The sequence below is a fragment of the Pan paniscus genome, chromosome 15 (genome assembly GCF_029289425.2).
Source record: "Pan paniscus chromosome 15, NHGRI_mPanPan1-v2.0_pri, whole genome shotgun sequence".
NCBI lineage: Eukaryota > Metazoa > Chordata > Mammalia > Primates > Hominidae > Pan > Pan paniscus.
In genome coordinates this window covers 39,324,547-39,350,888 of record NC_073264.2, presented here as the reverse complement: position 1 = coordinate 39,350,888, position 26,342 = coordinate 39,324,547, and the positions used below count along the sequence as shown (strand labels likewise).

Sequence of the window (26,342 nt, the reverse complement as noted above, 5' to 3'; positions counted from 1 at the left end):
GTTTTGCTATTGTAAGTAGTGCTCCAGTGAACCATACATGTGCATGTATCTTTATGGTGGAATGATTTATATTCCTTTGGGTATATACCCAATAAAGGGATTGCCAAGTTGAATGCTAGTTCTCAGTTCTTTGAGAAATCTCCAAACTTCTTTTCACAGTGGCTGAACTAATTTACATTCCCACCAGTCTATAAGCGTTCCTTTTCTCCACAATCTAACCAGCATATTTTTTTTTACTTAATAATAGGCATTCTGACTGGTGTGAGATGATATCTCATTGGGGTTTTGATTTGCATTTCTCTAATGATTAATGATGTTGAGCATTTTTTTCAGATGCTTGTTGGCTGCTTTATATATGTCTTCTTTTGAGAAGTGTCTTTTCATGCCCTTTGCCCATTTTTTTTAATGGGATTGTTTGTGCTTTCTTGTTGATTTATGTTCCTTCTAGAATCTGGATATTAGACCTTTGTTGGGTACACAGTTTGCAAATATTTTCTCCCATTCTGTAGGTTGTCTGTTTTCTCTGTTGATAGTTTCTTTTGCTGTGCAGAAGTTCTTCAATTAGGTGCCACTTGTCAATTTTTAGTTTTCTTGCGATTGATTTTGAAGTCTTCACTATGGAATCTTTGCCAGGGTTCATGTCCAGAATGGTACTTCCCAGGTTTTCTTGTACAGTTTTTATAGCTTTAGGTTTTACATTTATATCTTTAATCCATCTTGAGTTGAGTTTTTAATATGGTGAAAGTAAATGGCCTAGTTTCAATCTTCTACATATGGCTAGCCAGTTATCCCTGCACCATTTGTTGAATAGGGAGTCCTATCCCCAGAGCTTGTTGTTGTCAGCTTTGCTGAATATCATATGGTTGTAGGTGTGCAGCTTTGTTTCAGGGTTCTCTAACCTGTTCCATTGGTTTATGTGTCTGTTTTTGTACCAGTACCATAATATTTTGGTTACTGTAGCCTTATAGTAAAGTCAGGTAATGTGATGGCTCTGGCTTTATTCTTTCAGCTGAGGATTGTATTGGCTATTCAGACTTTTTTAAAATTCCATATGAATTTTAGAATAGTTTTTTTCTAATTATGTGAAAAAATGCCACTGTTAATTTGATTGGAATAGCACTGAATATGTAAATTGCTTTGAGTAGTATGGCCATTTTAACAATATTGATTCTTCCTATCCATGAACATGGAATGATTTTCCATTTGCTTGTGCCATCTCTGATTCCTTTGAGCAGTGTTTTGTAATTCTCATCACAGAGATCTTTCACCTCCCTGGTTAGTATTCCTGGGTATTTTATTCTTTTTGTGGTTATTGTGAATGGGATTATGTTCTTTATTTGGCTTGGAAGTTACTGATGTATAGAAATGCTACTGAGTTTTGTACATTGATTTTATATCCTGAAACTTTGCTGAAGTTGTTTATCAGATAGCTATAGTATAGGAGCTTTTGGGCAGAGATATGGGGTTTTCTAGGTAAAGAATCATATAATCTGTGAAGAGAGGTAGTTTAACTTCCCTCTTCCTATTTTGATGCCTTTTATACCTCTTTCTTGCCTGATTGTTGTGGTAGGACTTCCAGTACTATGTGGAATAGGAGTAGTAAGAGTGGGCATCCTTGTCTTGCTTCGGTTCTCAAGAGGACTTCTTTCAGATTTTGTGCACTCAGTATATGTTGGCTGTGGGTTTGTCATACATGACTCTTAATTTGAGATATGTTCCTTTGATGCTTAGTTTGTTGAGGGTTTTTAAAATGATGGCATGTTGAATTTTATCAAAAGCCTTTTCCACATCTATTAAGATAATCACATGGTTTTTGTTTTTAGTTCTGTTTATGTGATGAATCACATTGATTAATTTGTGTATGTTGAACCAACCTTGAATCCCAAAAGGAATCCACCACTTGATCATGGTGGATTAGCTTTTAGATGTGCTGCTGGATTCAGTTTGTTAGTATTTTGTTCAGGATTTGGCATCTATGTTCATCAGGGATATTGGCCTGAAGTTTCTTTTTTTCATTGTGTCTCTGATAGGTTTGGGTATCAGAATGATGCTGGTCTCATACGATGAGTTAGAGTCCCTCCTCCTCAGTTTTTGGACTAGGTTTTGTAGGAATGGTACCAGCTCTTCTTTATACATCTGGTAGGATTCAGCTGTGAATATGTCTGGTCCAGGGCTTTTTCTGTTTGGTAGGTTTTTTTATTACTGATTCTATTTCTGAATCCATTAATGGTCTGTTCAGGATTTCAATTTCTTCCTAGTTCAATCTTAGGATGTTCTATGTTTCCAGGCATTTATCCATTTCTCCTAGGTTTTCTAGTTTGTTTGTATAGAAGTGTTTGTAATAGTCTCAGGGGCATTTTGTATTTCTGTGGGGTCAGTGGTAATGTCCCCTTTATTATTTCTGATTGTATCTATTTGGCTTTTCTCCTTTTTCCTTTATTATTCTAGCTAGTTGTCTATCAATCAATTTTATTTATTCTTTCAAAAAAGACACTTCTGGTTTTGTTTCTCTTTTGTGTGTTTTTTCTCATTTCCATTTCATTCATTTCAGCTCTGATTTTCATTATGTTTTTCTGCTAGCTTTGAGGTTGGTTTGCTTTTGTTTTTCTAGCTCCTCTAGGTGTGAGGTTAGGTTGCTAATTTGAGATCTTTCTAACTAACTTTTTAATGTGTGCATTTAGTGCTATAAATTTTTCTCTTAACACTCCTTTAGCTGTGTCCCAGAGATTCTGGTATGTTGTATCTTTGAAACTGATAAAAGTTTCAAAGAATTTCTTGATTTCTGCCCTAATTTCATTGTTTACCCAAAAGTCATTCAGTAGGAGGTTAATTTCCATGTAATTGTATGGTTTTGAGAGTTCCTCTCAGTATTGATTTCTATTTTTTTTGTGCTGTGGTCCGAGAGTGTGGTTGGTATGACTTCAGTTGTTTTGAGTTCTTTGAGAATTGCTTTATGGCCAAGCATGTGGTTGATTTTGGAATATGTGCCATGTACAGATAAGAAGAATGTATATTCTATTGCTGTTGGGTGGAGTGTTCTGTAGATGTCTATTAGATACATTTGGTCAAGTGTAGAGTTTAGGTCTCAAATATCTTTGTTAGTTTTGTGTCCTGATGATCTAATACTGTCAGTGGGGTTTTGAAGTCTCCCATTATTATTGTATGGTTATCTAAGCCCCTTCATAGGTCTCTACGAACTTCTTATTTTATGAATTTGAGTCCTCCTATGTTGGGTGCATATATATTTAGGATAGTTAAGTCTTCCTGTTGAATTAAACACTTTATCATTATGTAATGCCCTTCTTTGTCCTTTTTGATCATTGTTGATTTAAAGTCTATTTTGTCTGAAATAAGACTAGTAACCCCTGCTCTTTTTTGTTTTTTGTTTTCTTGATAGATCTTTCTCTGTCCCTTTACTTTGAGCCTATGGTTGTCACTGCAGGTGAGATGGGTCTCTTGAAAACAGCATAAAGTTGGGTCTTGCTTCTTTATCCAACTTGTCACTCTGTGCCTTTTAAGTGGAGTATTTAGCCCATTTATGTTCAAAGTTAGTATGGATATGTGTAGATTTGATGCTGTCATCATGTTGTTAACTTGTCGTTATGTAGACTTGATTGTGTAGTTGCTTTATAGTGTCAATAGTCTATGTACTTAAGTGTGCTTTTGTTTTGGTTGGTAATGATCTTCCATTTCCATGTTTAGCACTTCCTTATGGACCTCTTGTAAGTAGGTCTGGTGATAACAAATTCCCTTAGTATTTGCTTGTCTAAAAATAATTTTATTTCTCCTTTGCTTATGAAGCTTAGCTTGACTGGCTATAAAATTCTTGGTTGGAAATTCTTTAAGGATGCTGAATATAGGCCCACAATCTCTTCTGGCTTGTTGGATTTCTGCTGAAAGGTCCACTGTTAACCTAAAGGGGTTCCCTTTATAGGTTACCTGCACCTTCTCTCTAACTGTCTTTAATATTTTTTCTTTCACATTGGCCTTGGAGAGTCTGATGACTATGTGTCTTGGGGATGGTCATTGTGTATTGTATCTTTCAGGGGTTCTCTGAATTTCTTGAATGTAAATGTCAACTTCTCTAGCAAGATTGGGGAAATTTTTGTGGACAATATCCTCAAGTATATTTTCCAAGTTGCTTGCTGTTTCTCCCTCTCTTTCAGGGACACCAATGAGTCATAGGTTTGGTCTTTTTACATAATCTTATATTTTTCAGAGGTTTTGTTCATTTTTATTTATTCTTTTTTCTTTATTTTTGTCTGAGTTGATTCAAAGCATCAGTATTTGAGCTCTGAAATTCTTTCCACAGCTTGGTCTATCCTGTTGTTAATACTTGGGATTAGATAATAAAATTCTTGTAGTGAGTCTTTCAGCTCTATCAGATCCATATGGTTCTTTCTTAAAATAGCTATTTTTGTCTTTCATCTCTTGAATCATTTTAGTGGATCCCTTAGATTCCTTAGATTGCATTTCAACTTTCTCCTGAATCTCAATGAGATTTATTGCCATCTAGATTCTGAATCCTATGTTTGTCATTTCAGCCATTCCGCTCTGGTTAAGAACCATTGCTGGGAAGCTAGTACAGACCTGAGTTTCAATGCCAGGCATATTGGAAGCCAAACTGTACAACACTGTTCTGGCCCCTTCTGCCTTTGTGTGCAATAGCAATGCTCAAGATAGGGAGAAGCCCAGGAAAGGAGAGATAAGGCCGAGTGTCTGAAATGTCAAGTATTTTTATTGTCTTGATTTCTTTGTTACACAGTAAATTGTTAATAACTTAGACTTTTTAACCATAGAGGTTTGACATCTTTATGTGAATTTTGGAAATGTATTAGTATGTCTCTAAAGTGGCATAATTCTGATTATTAAAACCTACTAATTTATTAATACATCATTAATTTCATTAGAAGACAATGATAAGATGGAGTTTAACTCAAAGAAATTTTCATTAGTACAAATTTTACAAATATATCTCTATTCTGATACAAAGATCTACCAGTACAGAGAGGGATAATGACCTTTTTGTGGGATTTAGGAGACCCACCTGGGTCTTATAAAGTTTTCTGTAATGCTTACGCCCTTTAACTATTGACTATTGACCAATTATGGTAATTGAAGATGTGACTTCTATCAATATAATTATAAGATTTTTGGATATAGCTAAAGATTTAAAAAAATTTTAACAGTGATGATATTTTTGTCCTTTACCTGATATTTATGTATCTTTTTAGGCTTGTTTTAATTTTCATGATAATATGGTACCATGTCTTTTTCTTTGAACCCTGAGATTAATAAACTGTATTCCTGGAGACTTCCTATTCACATAAGTGCTATTATCTCAAAATCTTGATATAAGAAAACATCACAAGCCTCAATTCCTTCCTGCCCTTTTCTTCGTGTTACTTGTCAAACTGTTATTGGAAATGAGTCTCTGACCTTTTTTTCTCCCACACAATTTCTAATAAAGATGCTGCCACACGGCCGTATCCTAGTAACTAGGTTTTATGCTGAGAAAGACTATTAAGAAAGAGTCCAAGATAGGGCTAATTTCGACCATGAGTAAAGGTAATTTGCTAGTCTTGTTCTTTTTCTTGATTTCTTTAATTTAGATGAATAACAGAGCTAACCTTAATGTTCCTTCTGATAAAAATACTGTCCTATAGACCCAAATTAGCATATTTGCTTTTGATTACCTTGCAAAACTCTATTTGCTCTCTTTTCTTAAAAGCTTAATAATTCATATAAGGCTTCAGAGGAATAAAATCACTATGTGTGGGTGAAAAATCCTAACTTCCCTGCTGAGGTTCAATGGCAGCCTTCAAAGAATTTTTTAAATAAATAATGGAAAGAGATACTCCATCTTGCCTCTGAACTGCTGCATAAGCAATTCCTTAGTCGCCGGAATTTGCAGAGACATAAGAAATCAGTAGTCATACAGGCAGGAACTAGAAACCAGGAAGCACCAATATCCTAAATGAAGGGTAGAGACTGGAACTGCTCTGCTTCAGGGCTTTGTGAGACTCTGGGAATCAATTCCTCAATTTCCAATGCAGTAGCTTGCTTTTGCACTCCTAAGTAAAGGCATGAAATTGGATGAGGGGAAAAAATGCATTCTTTTCAGGCAGAACCCAGGTTTAAGGAAACAAGAGGGGAAAATGTACAGGTGCCCTGGAGAAGGGACTTCTTCTCTTGGAACAGTCTACTGGGCAAACTAGGAAAGGAATCAGAGGAAGTTTGAGGGTGAGCTTGTTGCTGGGGTATGGCATGACATTTTTGCTTTGTAGATCATAGAGGAAGATGGGCACCACTGACCCAACTCATTTCCTCCCAGCCTGAGTTTGGTATGCCTTTGTCACCTAAAGTCATGAAGGTTCAATCAGAATTCCAGTAGCATTAGGTTGTAAACACAGAAGTGGTTTCCCAAAGGCCAACCCACGTCCTATTTGCTACTTGTACTTAATTCAAGCAGCTTTAGTGTCTCACTGGGCTGGGAAGTCAGATCTGACATGCAGTAGGATGTGCTCATCATAGAAATCACACTTCTCCAGAGTAATTTTTAAGGTAATGTGAACTAAAGTTAATTTCTCAGAAATGTTGCAGGCCCTCTCTCTCTAGAAGTATACTTTTCAGTCCTCTAACTATCGTTGTTTTTCTTCTTTCAATGAAATCAATGCAACATATACTAACTTGGGACAATGGACCCTGCAACATCCAGTATTTCAGCTGCAGTGGAGTTACTTTCCCAAATGCTTCAGGCATCTGTTTCTTCATTTCTTTCTTCTTTTGCTGTAAAAGAGCTCCATATGTCTCGTTTTAACACAATATGTTTGCAACCACAGCAAATTAAACAATGCCAGTTGAGAATCATATACTAAAATAAGAAAATCTAAATCAAATTTATATCTTCACAATGCAATGTTTTCTGAACTTCACTTGTGCACATACCATCATCACGATTTTTGTCATATCCACATTTTACCTATAGTATTAGTAATTTTAAGTTGACCCACATTTTTACCTCCATACATTAATTTCAAAGGAAGCTACAATAAAAGTAGCATATCACTCATCATAAACAAGAAGTAAATATAGATATGTAATCATTAAAACATAAAAATTTTGTCACCCCCCCCAAAATTATCTGCATACCATATTTTGAAAAATTATTGTACAGAGATTTATAATTTACAGATTTCTCTAGCATAAATTAATCCATTTAATTTTCACAAGAATTCTATGAATTTGGTAAGCAGATACAGTGTAACCATCCACATTTTAGAGACAAGAAAACAAGCACTGGCTCTTTAAAAAAAAAAAAAAAAAAAAGTAGAGTTTTCATACCGAAAGAGAGCTTGCTGTTGTTTTCGCTTGAAGCCCATATTATCTAATTTTGTACAGTTTATGTGTGATTTTTCCAGGTTCGTTTGTGGTCTAAGAGTCTAAAATTCAAGACTACAGTTCTTCTAGAACACTGTTTTAATTGATTCCCTACTCATTTACAATCAAAAATCTTCTTGTGACTGTCCACATTTTGATTGCACTAAAACTGTGCCAAAATGAATATATTTGAAATAATTGATAATTTATGGAACCATTAAAAACCTTCTTAACACAAAAATTTTATGTGGTAAGGTAGGTAACATTTTTCTATGCTGCAAATTAAGAAATCATGAAATATTTAAATAATTTGTCCCAAATCAAACATCTTTCTCTACAATTAGAAACACCAAAAATTGTTAAATTTGTGTGAAAACTCGAGAGGTTTAAGATAGCACTTTATAAATCATATTGGAAAACAACACTATTATGTGAAATTCCTCACGGCAAAAATATGTTATAAAATGTCTTAGTGATTTTTTTCACTTCACTAATGAAGAGGTAAGTTGTAATCATCTAAAGGAAATAGTGATACTAAAATCACAGATAGATATTTAAGCAAGAGATAACACATACTCTGTTAGTCAAAGACACAGGAAATATTACATAAACATTCAACAAAAACATTCGTAAGAAAAGAAAATTGGCATTATATCATTGAGAATTACATTCATTCATTCTACAAATAAAATATTCTTAAATTCCTATTGCTTCTATAATTCTCATTTTATTTTCAATTATATAACATATGGGCATTTTAAAATTTGTGATGATATAGAGGGATATTAAATAAATGTTTCTCCCTCTTTTCTGTCTTCATTCTCCCTCTCCCCAGTCCTACTTCCTAATTTCATTCACCAGAGGTAATCATTATTAAGTTTTTGTGTGTGTATATGCTTTCAGAAGTTTGATGCATATGCATATGCTTTGTTTTTAGGCAAACGGAATCTGAAAATACTTATATACACACTGTTTTGAATCATTTTTTCTTGATATTGATATCTTTTTATGTTGTTATATACCAACCTTTTACATTCTTTTAATTGTAACAGAGTGTTCCATTGAATATATGTGCAACCATTTGTATTGCTGGTTGTCAGACTTTTTTTCTGTAAAGAATCATATGGCAAAAATTTCAGGCTTTGTGAAATATTTGGTCTCTGTCACAACTATTCAACTCTGCCATTGATAATACATAACTGATGGGTATGGCTGTACTCTGATAAAACTTGACAAAAACAGGCTATAGGCTGGATTTGGCCCACAAAACATAGTTTATTGACCCCGATCTAAATAATTAGTGACCTATAATATCTAAATAATAGTCACAGTATAAACAAGTTATTTTCTGTTTGTTGCTATTAAAAATGGTGCTGCTATGGGACTCTTTAATGTATTTGCATTTGCTCGATTAAGTTAAAATGAATACACCACAGAGTATTTAAAATATTGCTTTATGTGTGAAAAAACAATCCTGTATATTCTGGGCTTCTGTCCATCAAGTGCTTGTGTTCTCTCCATGGACAAATAGATATTTTCTGTCTGTGCTGTTTTATTTTTTTATCTGGCCACTTTCCTACCTTACTATTGGCTAAATGAAAAATCCAGAGACTCAAATCTATTATTGTATGTATTTCCTGTTTCCCCTGACTTGTGTTATCCAGGGATTAGTGACAAGAAAGTGTTATCCTTATGGGAGAGGAACTGTCTAACTCAAAGATTATATGTGAGGGAAAGCTTAATGGAGATTGAATTAAATACCTGGTATTTTTCTTTTCAACTATTTTCTCTTTCATTTTCTTTTTTTTTTTTTCAGAGATTCTTTGTGGCAAGTTGAGTTTGTATCAGAATAGCTCCAGACAATGGAGAGATTCTAGAATCAGCTTTTAGCCTTTAATTAAAGACCTGAAAGATATTGCTATCAGCCACTTCAAGGTATAGAGAAATTAATACTCTGAACTGCAGGGTATCTGAGAGAACAAGTAATCAGATGCTGTGTTATCACAGAAGATAATGGGCACTATTTCTTGCTCCTCCTTGAATTAAATGTTTATACAATGTCTGGCAAGACACTTACAGGTAGAGTTAAACAGCATCTTCTGTTCTAGCTTTTCTACAAACGGTCTCATGATCAGCCCCTGCAGACATATGAATTTTAACTCAATTTTGCTTCCTTCGTAGTTGAAGTGCTCATTGGGGATGTCATTACTATCTGGAGAACTTGCATTTTCCTTTTTCACTAGGCTTAGCAAAATAAAGTCCTTGTGTCTTTCGTTCCTCATCATCCCAGCAGACTTTTAGGCTGAGATTTTTGAACAAAATATATTTGTACTTGAAATTTATTGAATTTGTGGCTGAATGTCTCACCTTTAGAGAGGATCACTCATCACCTGAATAAGACTCCCAAACTAAAAAAGGAGCTATAAACTCATGAAGTATTGCTGATAAGGCAGTTGATATTAATCTGGGTCTGAAATTTGGCTTGACTGAAATCCAGTCAGGCTCATTGGATTCTTGCTATGTCATGGTATGCATGATCCTGACTTTTTCATGAGCTAGCTTATCCTAATCAATATTATCGGACATATTATACTTCATAAAATAAGGTTATATTCCCCTTAATGTTCAAATTAATCCACTTTGAGCTCCTCCCACTTATCCAGAGAATGTCTTACTTTTCTTGCTAGTGTTTTACTCCCTTTTCATAATAAATCATTGAAGGCCAGTGGTATTTATTCAAACAGGGAAGGTCAGTTCTGGTTATTAGTGACTTACAGAAAAGACACTGGAAAGGTTCATCAACCCCTTGACACGTATCATTCTTAATTGTATTTGCTGATGTTGCTGCCAAAAATCAGAGCCTGGCAGTACTGTAGTGATCCAGGCGTGCGCTACCATAGAAACCAGGTTTTTGGTGATAGTTTCTCAGGAGAGAGCAGAAAAAGGCAAATTTTCTCTTCCCAGTGTTACAACTACCTCTGGTCTCCCCACATAAAGCATTATAGGAAACTGGAAAAAGTTTCCCTAAGAGACTGAATCCTTTGTGTTACAACCTTGCAATGACTACCCAAGAGAAAACAAGCAGGTATAAGGGGAAAAAAGTGAAAAAGGCAGGAAAAAAGTGAAGTGTGTCTCTCAAATTAATATAACCAAAGAAAGGAGAGTGGGCCATTTACTATAGCCTGAAATATCCTGCTGTCCTTGCACCTCAGGAGACTTTCCTAGCAGTACCTTCAGCTGAAAACATGAATATCCTTGTTCAGAAAACTCACAAAAGGGCTTTTTGATAAGGCCCTATGTTGACACAAAAAATTAGTTTTGGATATGGACTGGAAACATCTATTTTGACAATACATCCTTTCATCTACCACCAACCCTCTCTACACACAAACACACATACATAAATTCACATCTATTATGTGTAACTTTGCTCCATCCAAATAGCCACAAAGAAGCTGACCCTGATACCAACTGGAACTGGCTGCAGATGATGAAACTATTCTCTCTAGCTTGTCCATATAGCCTGCCCACGTCCACAGAGGAGAGGCCCATAACCAGGGTGTTGTCAACAGCACAGCACCTTCAGAACTACAGGGGATACAGGACATTGTCATGAATTGAGGGAAGAGAAAATGTGTAACTACATTAACCCAGGGTAAAAAGATATGATTCTTATCTTCTCCTGTGACACACACATATACACATACACACACACACAAGCACACACCCACTCAAACTCTTACCAGACCACTTTATAATGAAAGAAATGCTGAGTTCACCATAGGCTGTGCTTTGAGCTAGCTCTCTAGGACCTTTTGACAGGCTTGTGTTAACAGTTTTGGAATTAAGAACGTGACTTTTCTTCCAGTAAGTTTCACCTCAGGGGCCAGGGAGGGCTACCCCAGTACATATGATTAAGTTTAATAACTTTCAAACTTAAAATTATCAAGGGTTACAGCACCATTCTCCTCCCCCACACCCCAAAGGCAATTTGACTCCTTGACAAAGTTGCCCGTCTCTTCTTGGGCAACTTTTAAAATGAAGGTGTGTTAGTCTGTTCTTGCATTGCTGTAAAAAAATACATGGGAGCCACCAAAGCTTACAGCTTGCACCCTGTGAAGTGGTGGGCCACACTGTACATGGGCTTCTTTGAGCCAAGGCTGGAGACAGAGTGGCATAGAGGCAGGGAACAGTGTCCTGAGGCTATGCAGGTCAGCAAGGCCCTGTCTTCACTTCTGGGTTCCCTCAGAATCAGTCTAATCTCACTTTCAGATCACAGCCATTTGAGTATTGTCAGGCAGCTACCGGATGCTTTCCAAAGCTTTCTTTCTCTTGATTGAATATCTCTGATTGTTTCAACTATCACCCATTATGGTAGGATTTTAGTAACTTAATTATCCTTTTCATCTTTACCAAACAAACACACTTTTGGAGAGCACCAGCATGCTGGGTTTCAGGGACCATGCTTTTAGGGTGTTCCATATAGTTGATCATCATAATATTAATTATAACAATAAGAAGCTAATATTTAATGTGTACCAACTGTATACAAGGATTGCATTGAATGATTGATGTGCTCTTACTCTCTTACTACCTACAATACCCCTGATGCAGTTTGAGTGCTCCAGAAGCTGATGCTAGGACAGAGTTTGGAGAATGTCTGTCAAGAATCAAAAGTTGTAAAAGAAAGGGAAATTTGTGAAATGAAGCACAATTGCCCTGAGAGAGAAATTGAATTGTGGTGTAGGCCTGACAAGGCCTCAGCCAAACCAGCAGGGGGCTCTGAAGCAATTACATTGCCCAACAAAGTTGTCCCATATGGGACCCAAATGACTGATCCTTTATGAAAACCATAAACACACTGCACCATTACTGGATGCAGATTGCCCAGACATGGGAATGATCTCAGGTAATGTGACTCTGCATCTCAGGCAGACCTTAAGGGCAAATTGATGGAGGCCGTCTGCTGACTATTGTCTTTACAGCTGGGCAGGTCTTTCCTAGAAGAGGGGTCTTGTCAGTACATCTCCATTTCCACCACAAACCTATAAGGCCAATACTTTTATTTTTCCCATTTTACACGTAAGGAAACTGAGATATAGACAGATTAAGAAATTTACAAAGATAATACAGCTTGTAACTTAAAAAATGATGAAAATATCTCTTCTGTAGTTAAAATCAAAGTATGTTAGATTAAATGTACTCGAAAACTGAAAATCTACTTCACTCCCCTACACTTCCAGACAACATGCTATATATTAGAGAAACTGCCAAGAACTGTGAAGGTCTGAGACTTTACCTTACTTGCAAGCTAACAGGCCTGCCCCATTTCGTGGACGTTGTAGGAGACATGATACTCTGGGGTCAGAGAAAAGGACTTGATTACTCACAGCACAGTGGGCAGTATGAGCTTCATGTTCACACCAATCTCCCTTCTCCATCACCACCCTCCTCTTAGTTGTATGCAGGTGATATTAAGGCATCCCAGGTGGATACTGCACCCACAGTGGATTTGTGTCACAGCTGAGGAACCTGGAGCTTAGGAAATTCCATCCTTTAAAGGAGATTGCTAGAATACCTCCTAATCATTTGCCTCAAGGGAAATATTTTTATTATCCTAGCCAGAAGAAAGTCTACCTTCTGTTGTAGGGTAAGACACTACATTTTCCACGGTTGTTTGCTATACAAACATTTTTGAAAATATAGTCCATAATAAAAATTGATGCAAGATGTGCAGAAATGCCAAGAAAATTGTCTCCCAAAAGATACAGAGAGAAAAATGACATAATCTCTGCCTTACATCAATCTAGAGGAGGAAATAATAAAACCAAAATGTAACTATAAAACACTATATACATTTTTATAGGTGGGTAAAAGACCACGAAGCTACAGGAACAGATAGAGGAAGAAACCAATAGCTGGTTAAGGCTAGGGAAGCCTTCATATAGTAGGTGATGTTTGAGTGTTTACTGTTTTCTAGAATTTAATCAGTTCCTAGTAACATTTGAATAAAATAGGAAAGATGATATGGTTTGGCTGTGTCCCCACCCAAGTTTCATCTTGAATTCCCACATGTTGTGGGAGGAACCTGGTAGGAGGTAATTGAATCATGGGGGCAAGTCTTTCCCATTCTGTTCTCATGATAGTGAATAAGTCTCTGAGATCTGATTATTTTAAAAAGAGGCATTCCCCTGCACAAGCTCTCTCATTTTTTGCCTGCCATTATCCACATAAGATGTGACTTGCTCCTCCTTGCCTTCCACCATGATTGTGAGGCTTCCCCAGCCACGTAGAACTCTAAGTCCAATTAAACCTCTTTCTTTTGTAAATTGCTCAGTCTCAGGTATGTCTTTATGAGCAGTGTGAAAATGGACTAATACAGAAAGAAAGATAGATAGGATACCTCATGATCATGAAATTCACCAGCATACAAAGGATATAAACTACTTTTGTAGTAAAAATGTGGGTCCTAAAGATTTTAAGCTTTAGGCAGAATGATGGTGATGGAAACATGTGCAAAACAGCCTTAAAAAATCTAATAACCTTTCCTTCATTGCTTTCATAGCAAATAACAGTGCCCAGTAACCAGAATATCTATACATTATATTTGATATTCAAATTAATATATTTGAAACATTATTGCATTTCAGAATATAGATGAATAGTTATAAATATACAGCATGAAATATGCATTTTATCCAATCTGCTGCTTTATCTAGCAGAAGGTCATTAAGGATTATTTGTAACTTTAGAACTGTGTTACATTTGCTCCACTCAATCATGTTTCATAAAAATCTGTGCTTTGTCTTATGTTCTTCTTATATTCTATTCTCCAGAAGAGAGGTGACCCTTAGAGTAACATCTCTGACTCCTTGAGTTTAAACCTTGGACATTTCTGAAAGCTTTGGGTAAAGGTACTGCTGGTTAGACTAGAGAGGGATCAGCTAAATTGATAATATGCAGTGAGATATAAGGAATTAAGGAAAAGAAAGAAAAAATAGAGAGTAAAATCAGAGTTGAAGTCCAAAATCTTCTCTGCAACATTTTTGAACCCCAACAAACTTCTAATGAAGACAGACTTCTAATATAGAGACTTAAAAATCCTATCTGCACAAAAGTAATTACTCTTTTCTTTTGCACACTGAGGATGAAACAATTCCCTCTCAATATTGCACATACTTTACAAGGTGCATAAAAAGAAAAGCATCTTCATCTGTCTGACAATGGCATCTATTCTATATACCACAAAGCTAGTCCATAGCTTTATCTTTCCATCCTTTCCTTACCTTATGTTCTTCTCATTCCCTTCAATGTCAAAACCTCAACTTTATGGAGAGAACAGAGGCCATTGGGCATGAGCTCAATTCAACTGCAGAAATGTTTATTCATGCCTACCACATGCAGTGCCACGTTGAGTGGTGGCAATTCAAAGACACCTAAGACATAGTCTCACCTTTCAAGATGCTTGCCTTTCCATCTTTGCCCTTCCTTCCATCTACGTATTTCTCTCCTCCACATTCTTCTTTTCTCTTTCTTTCAGTATGAGCTTGCCTGAGACTAATCCTTCCAGACAGAACTCTTGATTGCATCCTTCCTTTACTTTTCGTGTTCCTTGCTTATCATTCCACTTAATTTCACCTCTATTATTAACATCTTTTTAGTGGCTCTATCTTCTTAATATATAAATTATACTAAAATTTTTACCCTTAGTTTTTAAAACATGCAGGCATTGATCCCTGTGTAATTACCATATTACCCCCTCTCTCTCTCTTCACAACTGAGCCTCTAGAATTGTCTTTGTCCATTGTCTACTTCTCCACCTCCCATTCACTTCACAAAGCAATTCAGTTTGGGTTCTACATCCACCTTTCATTGGATGTCACTGTCATATGCTCAGTGCCAATCCTCCAGATGCCCTTTGGTTTACACAAAGGATAATTATAGTCTCCCTTCCTGTATTGGGAAATTTTTGCATTGTTGTAAAGAAATACTTAAGGCTGGGAAATTTATAAAGAAAAGAGGTTTAATTGGATTATAGTTCTGCAGGCTTTACAGAAGCATGGTGCTGACATCTGCTCAGTTTCTGGGAAGGCCTCAGGAAGCTTGCAATCATATCAGAAAGCAAAGGGGAAGCAGGCATGTCAGATGGTGAAAGCAAGAGCAAGAGAGAGAGAGTTGTGGGGAGGTGCTGCATACTTTTAAAATCTTGCAAGACCTTACTTTCATGAAGACAGCACCAGAACATGAGGGATACATCCCCGTGACCAAAAATACCCACAACCCAGCCCACCTTCAGCATTGTGGATCACAATTCAAGATGAGATTTGGGAAGGGACAAATATCCAAACTATATTATTCTACCCCTGGCCCTTCCCAAATTTCATGTCCTTCTCACATTGTAAAATACAGTCTTGCCTTCCCAACAGTCTCCTAAAGTCTTGATTCATTCCAACATTAACTCAAAAGTCCAAAGTCTCATCTGAGACAAGGCAAGGCCCTTCAGAACAAGTTTTTTACTTCAAGGATACAATGGAGATATAGGAATTGAGTAAAAGGGAGAAATTGCCCAAAGGAAAGGGGCTACAGGCCCTATGCAAGTTCAAAACCCAGCAGAGCAGTCATTAAATCTTAAAGCTCCATAGTAATCTCCTTTAACTCCATGTTCCACATCCGGGGCACACTGATGCTAGGGGTGGGCACCCAAGGCCTTGGGTAGCTCTGTTTTTATGGTTTTGGAGGGTAAAATTTCCAAGGCTGCTCTCACAGGATGTTGAGTGCCTGAGGCTTTTCCAGGAGCAAAGTGCAAGCTCCTGGTGGATCTACCATTCTCAGATCTGAAGGATAGTGGTCCTTTTCTCACCACTCCACTAGGCAGTACCCCACACACAGTGGGAAATCTGTGTAGGGCCCCCAATCCCACATTTCCCCTCTGTCCCGTCCTAGTAGAGATTCTTTTTGAGGCCTCCACTCCTTCAGTAGGCTCTTGTCTGGGCACCTAGGCTTTCTCATACCCCTCTGAAATGTAGGAAGAGGCTGCCAAGCCTCTTTTACTCTTGCATTTTGTGTGCCTGCAGGCTTAACACAACATGGAAGCTGCCAAGACTTATGGCTTGCACTCTCCAAAATGGCAGCTTGAGCTATACCTTGGCTCATTTGAGCCACAGCTGGAGCTGGAGCAGCCTGGATGCAAAAAGCAGTGTCCTGAGGTTGTGCAGAGCAGCATGATCTGACCCATGAAACCATTTAGTCCTCCTAGGCCACTAGGCCTGTGATAGGAGGGGCTGCCATGAAGATCCCAAAGATATCTTTGAGGCCTTTTCCCATCATTGTCTTGGATATTAGCATTTTACTCCCTTTTAGTTATGTAAATATCTCTAGCAAGTGGTTGCTTCACAGCCTGCTTGAATTCCTCTCCCAGAAAAAGCTTTTTTTTCCTTTGCTATGTGGCAACGGTGTAAATTTTCCAATCTTTTACATTCTGCTTCCTTTTTAAATATAAATTCAAAATTCAAGTCATTTCTTTATTCCCACACCTGAATTAGGCTGTTAGAAGCAGCCAGGCCATACCTTGAATCCTTTGCTGCTTCAAAATTTCTTCCACCAGATACCCTAAATCATTCACTCTGAAGTTCAAACTTCCACAGAGCCTTAGGCCATGGACACAATGTAGCCTAGTTTGTTGCTAAGGTATGATACATGTGACCTTTGCTCCAGTTCTCAATAAGTTCCTTATTTCCATCTGAGACCTCATCAGGCTGGCCTTCACTGTCCATATCACTATTAACATTTCAGTCACAACCATTTAACTGGTCTCTAAGAAGTACCAAACTTTCCCCATCTTCCTGTCTTCTTCTGTGTTGGGGAAACCAGCCCCACACCACCCGGCAGGTTCCCCAAGTCCGGCAGAGACAAAGGAGTTAGAAAGAGACAGAATAAGTGTTTAAAAGGCTGGTCCAGGGGACTGGAGTGTCAGAGGCTTGCTCATGGCCCAGAGCTCTTTGGCTTTGCCTAATTTATTGGTTTACAAGCTCTTTGTTCTTAGGGCAGATGGGAGGGGTAGGAAGGGATGAGGAAAAGGATTAATCAGTGAAGGAGAACTTGTGAGTCATTCAACAAGATGTATAGCAGTGGTGGTTTCTGTGAATTTCCTTGAGCAAAGGTGTGTGTCTAAACTACTTAATATCTTCAACTTATCAAGACTGAAATGGATAGGAGTAGGTTTCAGATGGAGCCAAGATGTTTGATTATGCTCCACTGCTTCAAGGGAGTGTTATCTCCCTGAGCAACCTGTGGAATGCTGCTGAGCGGTTATGATCTCGGGGCAGAAAGACATGAAGGCAATAAGGAGAGCTTTCTCCTCAGAGGCCACCCATGGCTCCCCTCTCACACAGGGGAGACCAACTCATCTGGCACCCCAGAAACTCTCCCACATTCTGAGCCCTCCAAGCTCTTCCAACCTCTGCCAGTTACCCAGTTCCAAAGTCACTTCCAAATTTTCAGCAATGTCCCACCCCACAGTACCAATTTTTTGGTATTATGTTGTTTTTGCATTGCTATAAAAAAATTCCTGAGATTGGGTAATTTATAAAGAAAAGAGGTCTAGTTGGTGCATAGTTCTGCAGGCTTTACAGAAAGCATGATGCTGACATTGGCTTGGCTTCTTGGGAGGCCTCAGGAAGCTTATAATCACAGTAGAATGTGATGGGGGAGCAGACACATTATATGATGAAAGTAAGAGCAAGAGAGAGAGAGTGGTGGGGGAAGGTACCCTCACTTTTAAATGACCAGATCTCACAAGAATTCACCCAATATCATGAGGACAGCACTAAGTCATGAGGAATCCACCCCTATGACCCAAACACCTCCCACTGGGCCCCACCTCCAGTCTTGGGGATTATAATTCAACATGAGATTTGGGTGGGGACAAGTATTCAAACTATATCACTTTTTCACATAGCTAGTAAGTGAGTGACTGGAAATCTGAACCCAGCCAGGCAGCTCAAGGGTCTATACTCTTAACTGCTACATTATACTATATTTCCAATTGGAGATGCCATCTTTGGCATCACATCTCTCATAACACTTATCCAGGCAGTGGGATTTGTCTAGAGCTAGGCTTACTCAGAACCCTTCCAGGCCAGGCGTGGTGTCTCATGCCTGTAATCCCAGCACTTTGGGAGGCCGAGGTGGGTGGATCACGAGGTCAGGAGATCAAGACCATCCTGGGTAACACAGTGAAACCCCGTCTCTACTAAAAAATAGAAAAAATTAGCCAGGCATGGTGGCAGGCACCTGTAGTCCCAGCTACTCAGGAGGCTGAGGCAGGAGAATGGCGTGAACCCGGGAGGCGGAGCTTGCAGTGAGCTTAGATCGCACCACTGCACTCCAGCCTGAGGAACAGAGCAAGACTCTGTCTCAAAAAAAAAAAAAAAAAGAACCCTTCCAGAGATTATTTTTTTTAACCGAGATGAGAAAAAAAAAAGTGAAATAGAGAAAGCCTCAGTTACTCTATAATGGAGAAGCTGTAAGATTTTAAGCCAAGAGATATTAATTACCCTGTCTTTCACTGAACTGCTGATTTATAACAGGAGAAAATGAAGCCAACATGCAGGAAGGAAACTTAAGAAACACAGAGTCCAGAAGTCTTCTCTTTTCTGGTGCAGTTGTATAGAAAACCAGCTTCTATCTTTGCTCTTAGTGGACTACCTGGTCCATATATTTGTCTCTTAATCAAAGCTGGTTTGAGTCAGATTTGTTACTTGCAAACAAACAAACAAACAAACAAACACACACCGTCCTGTTAATATTGATCTTTTCTTCCTTCACCTGCATTCAGCATTTGATATTTTGGACATTACCCTCCTGTGTGAAATTTTCTCAATCTTGTCTCTCAAACCACTCCCATCTTCCTGGATGCTTTCTATTCTCCTTCACTGGTCCTGTAAGTGGCAGCAACGCTAAAGTCTTCATTTAATCCTTTACCTTTACCTTTGCCTGATCCTTGTGTCCCATGTATAAGAAGTCAACTACAGCTTATGTGCTTAAATGATAATCATTCCTGAATTTATGTTTATAATCCTAATTGTTCTATCCTAGGTTCTCAAAGACACCTTAAACCCACACATCCAAACTGACCTCAAAAAGTGTACCTTGACCCCTCCTTCACCCCATTCAAAAATTAATTCAAACTGGAACCTTGACCTAAATGTAAAACCTAAAACTATAAAGTTTTAAAATAAAACATAAGAGAATATCCTGAAGATCTTAAGAGGTGAGATTTTTTGATGACACAGAAATCAATAATTATTTAGAAAACTGAAAAATTGGGCCAGGCGCAGTGGCTCATGCTTGTAATCCCAGCACTTTGGGAGGCTGAGGCAGGCAGATCACGAGGTCGGTCAGGAGTTTGAGACCAACTTGGCCAACATGGTGAAACCCTGTCTATACTGAAAATACAAAAATTAGCCGGGCATGGTGGCATGTGCCTTTAATCCCAGCTACTCGGGAGGCTGAGGCAGGAGAACTGCTTAAACCCAGGAGGTGGAGGTTGCAGTGAGCCAAGATCATGCCACTGCACCCCAGCCTGGGTGAGAAAGCAAGACTCCATCTCGAATTAATAAAAATTTCCTCCATACACTGACAGAAAATATTCACAAAACATACATCTGACAAAGACATATACAATATAGAAAGAATTTATATAACTCAATAATGAAAAGATAAAAACCCAATAAATGAGTCAAAAACTTAAACAGGCATTTTTAAAGGAAGATATACAAATACCATTAAGCACATGCAAAAGCACTTAATATCATTAGTCATCAGAGGCAAAATTAAACCTCAGTAAGAAAGCACTACACATCCTCTAGAATGAATAACATAAGAGATGGACCACATTAAATGTAAGCAAAGATGTGGAGTGCCTGGAACTCACATATATTGCTGGTGGAATGTAAAATAATACAACCACTTTGGAAAACTACTTGAAAGTGTCTTAAAAAGTTAAATATGCATCTGTTTAACGTAATTCTACTTCTAGGTATTTACCAAAGAGAAACAAAAATATATTTTCCATACAAAGACCAATATACAAATATTCATAGCTGCTTTATTTGTAATAGCCCCAAACTGAAAAAAAAAAATCAACAGGTGAATGGATCACTAATTTGTGGCATATACATCTAAATGGAATACTGCTCAGCAATAGAAAGAAAGGAACTACTGACATGACAAAATGGATTGTCATCACAAATATTATGCTCGAAAGAATAGACACTGGACACAAAGCAGTACATACTGAATAATTCCTTTTAATGAAATTTTAGAAAAGGCAAAACTGATCTTAGGTGAGGAATATCAGTAGAGGTTGCCATGGTTGGAGGCATAGGACTGGGAAGGGGCACAGGGAACATGTCTGAGGAGATGGAAATGCCTTAAATCTTGGTTGTGGTGGTGGTTCACAGGTATACATAAATTTGTCAATACTTATTGAACTGCTCATTTAAAGTGGATGTGCTTTTTGTATCTAAATTACGCCTCAATAAAGTTGATTTAAAGAAAATGCCATAGAGTTTAGAAAGAAATAGCACCCTATGATATGAACTAATTTCATCCTTCCCACATGACTTGTCATTGGCATAAGAGGACCAAAGGCCTGGAAGTTTCAGTGGGAGTGAGATCAAAAAAGAAAGCATAGGAAAGTGTACAGTTTGCTTATGACAGTCTCTACCCTCCTCTACCCCTCCTGCTTTGTTCTACCTCAACTCTCAGCTTCTTCCACAGGGCTCCAGTGTCCCATTATTGGTTCTTAGATGGCTGTCAATCAATCCTGCCCTGAGCAGAGGCATGGGCAGGAGTCAAAATCCTACAGCTAGGATTGGTGCACTTCAATAGACATATATAAACTGTATATTTAAAAGAGCTGTTAGAACGGTAACAGTGATAATTGAGGTAGGGTAACAGCGATAAATGAGTAGGGGTTCAGATGAAACAAGAATCATAGAATATTGACAATTGCTGAATCTGAATGATGGACAGATGAAGGCTAATTATACAATTTGCTTATTTGGTTTATGCTTAAAATTTTCTATTTAAAAAGGTTTAAAAAATAAGTATGCCAACCAGAATACTGTTTGTATACTTTAGATCCTTTTTATCTTTTTGTTGCTGACTGCAGTCATATTTAATGTAAATAAATAAAATTTTTTCCCATACCTACACAGCTCACCTATTGTGGCCAGTGCCAATTCTGGGTGTAAAAGAAAATCCTTGAGGAAGCAGCAGGGTAAATCAACACATATCTAATTATATTTTTCCCTTATTTAAAATCCTTTGGTGTCTTTAAAGAAGTTCAAACTCTTTGAAATGGCATTCATTACTTCTTATAATTTCCCACCTCACCTCACTTATCTTCAGATTTCTCACTCAATATTTGTTCATGTCCTTTAGGATGGGCTTTTTGAACTGCCTTCACCTCAAAGGATTTGCCATGAATGCTTACACCTTCTTTTTTTTGAATTCTTCTTCTTTTTTTTTTTTTTTTTTTTTTTTTTGAGACAGAGTCTCACTCTTTTCGCCCAGGCTGGAGTCCAATGGCACAATCTTGGCTCACTGCAACCTCCCCCTACCGGGTTTAAGTGATTCTCCTGCCTCAGCCTCCAGAGCAGTTGGGATTAGGGGCACCTGCCACCATACCCAGCTAATTTTTTTTTTTTTTTTTTAGTAGAGACAGGGTTTCCCCATGTGGGCCAGGTTGGTCTCCAACTCCTGACCTCAGGTGATCTGCCTGCCTTGGCCTCCCAAAGTGCTGGGATTACAGGCGTGAGCCACCACGCTCAGCCACTTACACCTTCTTGACCTTAACATACACTAGTCTCTGCCTGGAGAGACATCCCCATACCCCCAGGTCTTCTGGCTAATTCTCATTTATTCTGAGATGCTACAGAATGTGTATTGTCTTGCCAAGCTTCGCATCTCACATCCATTGCACTTATCTGTTACTCATCTGCCTTCTTCACTTGACTGTGAGCATCTTGAAGAATGGGACTGTGCTGTTACCTTTTTATTCTCAGCACCAGCCCAATCACTGCAACTTAATAAATGTTAAGATTTTTATTAATCAATGAATAAATGTAGACAAAATGCTAAAACCATAAACATATCAAACAGAAAAATGAAGGCATATCATATCTAACAAGATTAAGAAGCATTAGAAAAACTTTTTTCAATGACTTACTTGAATATATTTTAAAAATCTTATAGACCCTAATAAGATCCTGCTTTAGCGAACACAGCAGTAATTGAAACAGACGACGCTCCTGACGTTCGTACAGATTACATTCTTTTCGAGGTACACAGACAATTAACAAATATAGAATATAGTGTCAAGTAGTGATAAGCATTATGAAAAAAATAAAGCAAGATCAGGGTTGGCGGGGGATTATGAATACATAAAAAAGCAATTTAAAGCTTCTCTAGGGAGGTGACATTTGAGCAGAGACCTGAATGAAGAAATGCATAGAGCCAGTTGACGATCAGGAGGAAAAGCAAAGCAGAAGGAGCCAAAAGTGAAAAGGCCCAGAATCAGGAATTTGGGGTACAAGGAATTCTGGTGCCAAAGCTGAACATTCTATCTCCAGAAATATGTATTTTAGGGGGGAGGCAGTCTTAAAGGCTTTTCTTTTTCACATTTTTCTATTAAAAGTCAACCACCACTAGCAGCAGTGACAGTTTAAGTAAGAATTAACAAGCTGCAGAGAATGAAACAAGGGTAAGAAGGCGAAGTGGATTGCTGAGCAGGTCCCCAAAAGGGAAGACCAAGCGCACTAAGCCTTGCCCATGTCACTGCTGTCCCTACACTGGTTCTGGGTAGAGACAGTGATGTGTTGAGATGACCTATGTATAGGTGAGATGGGAAGAAGGTGGTATTACTGCCTGCTTCCTCTCCTCCCAATTGCACACAGCCTTTCTCTTCCCACTTCATCGAATTAGAAAGCATCCTTTAAACAACATGAGGGACAGTAAAAACAAGGATTGGTAACCTCTGGGATGGTATTAGTCGCTGGAAAGAAAATTGAAAAATCAATTCTGTTTGACTTGGAGCAAATCATCTTGCTATGGCAAGATAGGAAAAATACGGTCTTTAAGAGTCCAAGTGGCTGTTGAGTTCATAGCAGTGACTTTGCCACTGATACCACTTAGCAGTGGCAGTAACTAACAGGATGTTCAATAATACAGGCTCAGGAGGCTAGGATCACTGATCCTGTGAAGTAAGAAAATGTACAGCTCTTTCAGACACTTGGAAAAATCAACAGAGCCACAAGAGCCAGATAAAGAAGATGACAGCTCTGCCCAACAGCAGAGACATAGGAACATTAGCCAGGAAAATGCATCACAGAAGAAAAGTGGCTTCCTGTGAATGCAGGTGCAATGATCAAATTAAGCTTCCTACTTTATGTGTTAAGAGAAACATAGCTCAGCATCTAGAGTCCCACCACATACAAAGCATCTGAAAATGCCCAAAATGTGTTCTAACTTATTTCATGTCATCCTTACAAGCAGTTACTCAGGTTGTCACTCATACTTTGCAGATAAGGAAACTGAGGCTCAAAGTCATATTAACAAGTGGTGCAGCAAAAGCAGGCACTTTGGTCCTCTGGTTTCCAGTCTCAGGTGGCCGTCACCCAGGATGTGATTCCACCAGGTGGAGAACTCTCCACCTTCTCAGTTCCTCTCTCTTCTAAACAGCTCACCCTCAGCCTTGTTTCTTTCATCCTCTTCTGCTTTATAAGTACCCTAGCAGCAGGGGGTTTGATGAGCTTGGGCAGTAGGATTAGACCGTCTGGGTTTAAATCCTAGTGCTACAAATTACTAACTGTGTGACATTAACCAAATTGTTTAACCTTGCTGTCTTTCTGCTTCCTCTTCTGTAAAATGAGAATTATAATAGTACCTCATAGTGCTTAAAGCAGTGCCTGTCCCATAGGAGAGCCCAGTAAAGTTTGCTATTGAAATTATATTCCTTTCCCCATCACACTTCACAAACCCTTGTTGACTGTCCCCTCTGCTTGCCAGTTCCTCCTTTTCCTGCTTGCTTTCTCTGCCCCAACCTTTTCCTCCAACACCCCACCCCACCCCACTCACACACACGCACACCTTGCCCTCAGAAACAACTTGCTCTCTTTTTTCTCCCTTTCCATGACTTCTGTGTTCTGCCTGCCAGCTATACCTGCTTGCACGGCCTCCACTGTCAGTCTCTAGGATGGGCCCAGCATTCCTGCACCTGCCCCTGCTGCCCTTGAAGCTGTGTGGACTGGTTGAGGCCCTGAAACTTCTTGGGGACAGATAGATAGTTCAAAAACACATTCTGTGAAACTGCTCCAGAATGGAGAGCAGAAGGGCTTTGCTGAAAGATTGCAGAAATCAGAGAACACGGAGATTTATAGCAGGTGCTGCTTTCTTAGAGGCCGAGGACCCCGGAATGCCTCAGGAATAACAATGAGCTCTCTCCTAAGCTCCTATCCTTACACGATTGCTTGGATGCAGGTGAAATCTATGCCAGCTGGTGTTTCAGGCTAATTAAAAGCATGTTCACCTGCCTTATCCATATACACTCTGCCCCTTCCTACTAACCCAGGCCAGAAAAATAGTTTTCCCTTGAATCAGTCCTCTCTTCATCAGAATAGATCTCCATGCCCCATCCCCACCCCCACCCCCCACCACACACACACACATACTCTTCCCTGACTGTCTTCAGACCCCAGACATTCTGTATAGAAGAACCATGCCATTGATGACCCAGACTGTGGAAGGTGACGAGTCAGTCATACCCAAATTGACTTTGAAAATGCCTTGATTCAACTAACTATCTAAGAAAATAACCCAATTCTTTTCTAAAAGATAAAACATCTAAAAAGTAAAACTATCTCACATTTCTCTCTCTCTCTCTGTATATATATATACACACATATATATACACACACATATGTGTGTTTGTGTGTGTGTGCGTGTGTGTGTAGTATGAAGACTTTTAAAGTACAAGTCCTTGAAATTTACTCAGCTCCCTTTGCATCTTACAGCATGGATTATTGCAAAAATCAAGATGCAGACAAAATGGCAAATCTGAGAAGAGATGGACAGGCAAAATGGAGCACAACGGAGTCACTACTGTTACGTCAGTGTGGAGTCGCACCTTGAGACATAGTGTTACTTAACCATGTTCCTTGATGGCACAGAATGTTATACTGTAATATAGATGTAAATATTAATATAATATAGAAGTATATAGTATATATATCATACTGTAATATAGAAATAAATATTATACTTCTGGAATTCTGGAAATAGTTCTGTCTGTGATGTCATCGGAAAAAAAAACTTGAGGGCTGAGCTATTTGTCCTCAGTGCCTAGGTTCTGTGGAACCCAGCACAGTGACTTTCATCCCTGTGAAACCTCAACAAAACACTAGCGAAGGGTGGTGATTCCCAGTTATATAAAGATCTTTGATGATGATAGGTACACAGGGGTTTCCAACTCAAATAGTGCACAAGTGAGGAAATAATAATAAACATAAGTAAAGTGGGCCAGGTAGAACTACAACAAACTGGAGTACTCACAGCCCTTATAAGGGCAGAGTCGCTATCTGTACCAGCTGATTGTTGCTATGTGGAAATGCAAGCCTAAAGCGCCAAATACTCTGTATTTTCCAAAAGAAGTGGGAAATAGCCTGTAAGTGTCAAAACTAATTCAACTTTTAAAAGATCTCCAGGCAGCTCAAACAAAACCTATCTACAGGTCCCCAGTTTGCAACCTCCTACCATAAAAGGTCCATGAGCTTGGTTTAATGCAGGGTGAAGTTACTTATCACCTTGGCATCTCTATTTGTCTATCCAAATAATAGAGATAACTATAATTCCTTTCTCATAGCATTGTTTGAGAAATAAAATGTGTTACTACATGGTAA

The 26,342-nt window shown here is 38.4% G+C and overlaps 1 long non-coding RNA gene across 2 annotated transcripts; it reads left to right on the top strand.

The window, feature by feature from the left end:
* Nucleotides 1–426: 426 nt before the first annotated feature.
* Nucleotides 427–26,342, top strand: LOC134728887 (uncharacterized). 2 transcript variants are annotated; one of them, XR_010109746.1, is made up of 2 exons: nucleotides 427–3,442; nucleotides 25,458–26,342. It is a non-coding gene; the product is annotated as an uncharacterized LOC134728887 (long non-coding RNA). The 2 variants fall into 2 exon arrangements; XR_010109747.1 differs by lacking the exon at nucleotides 427–3,442 and adding an exon at nucleotides 3,466–4,731.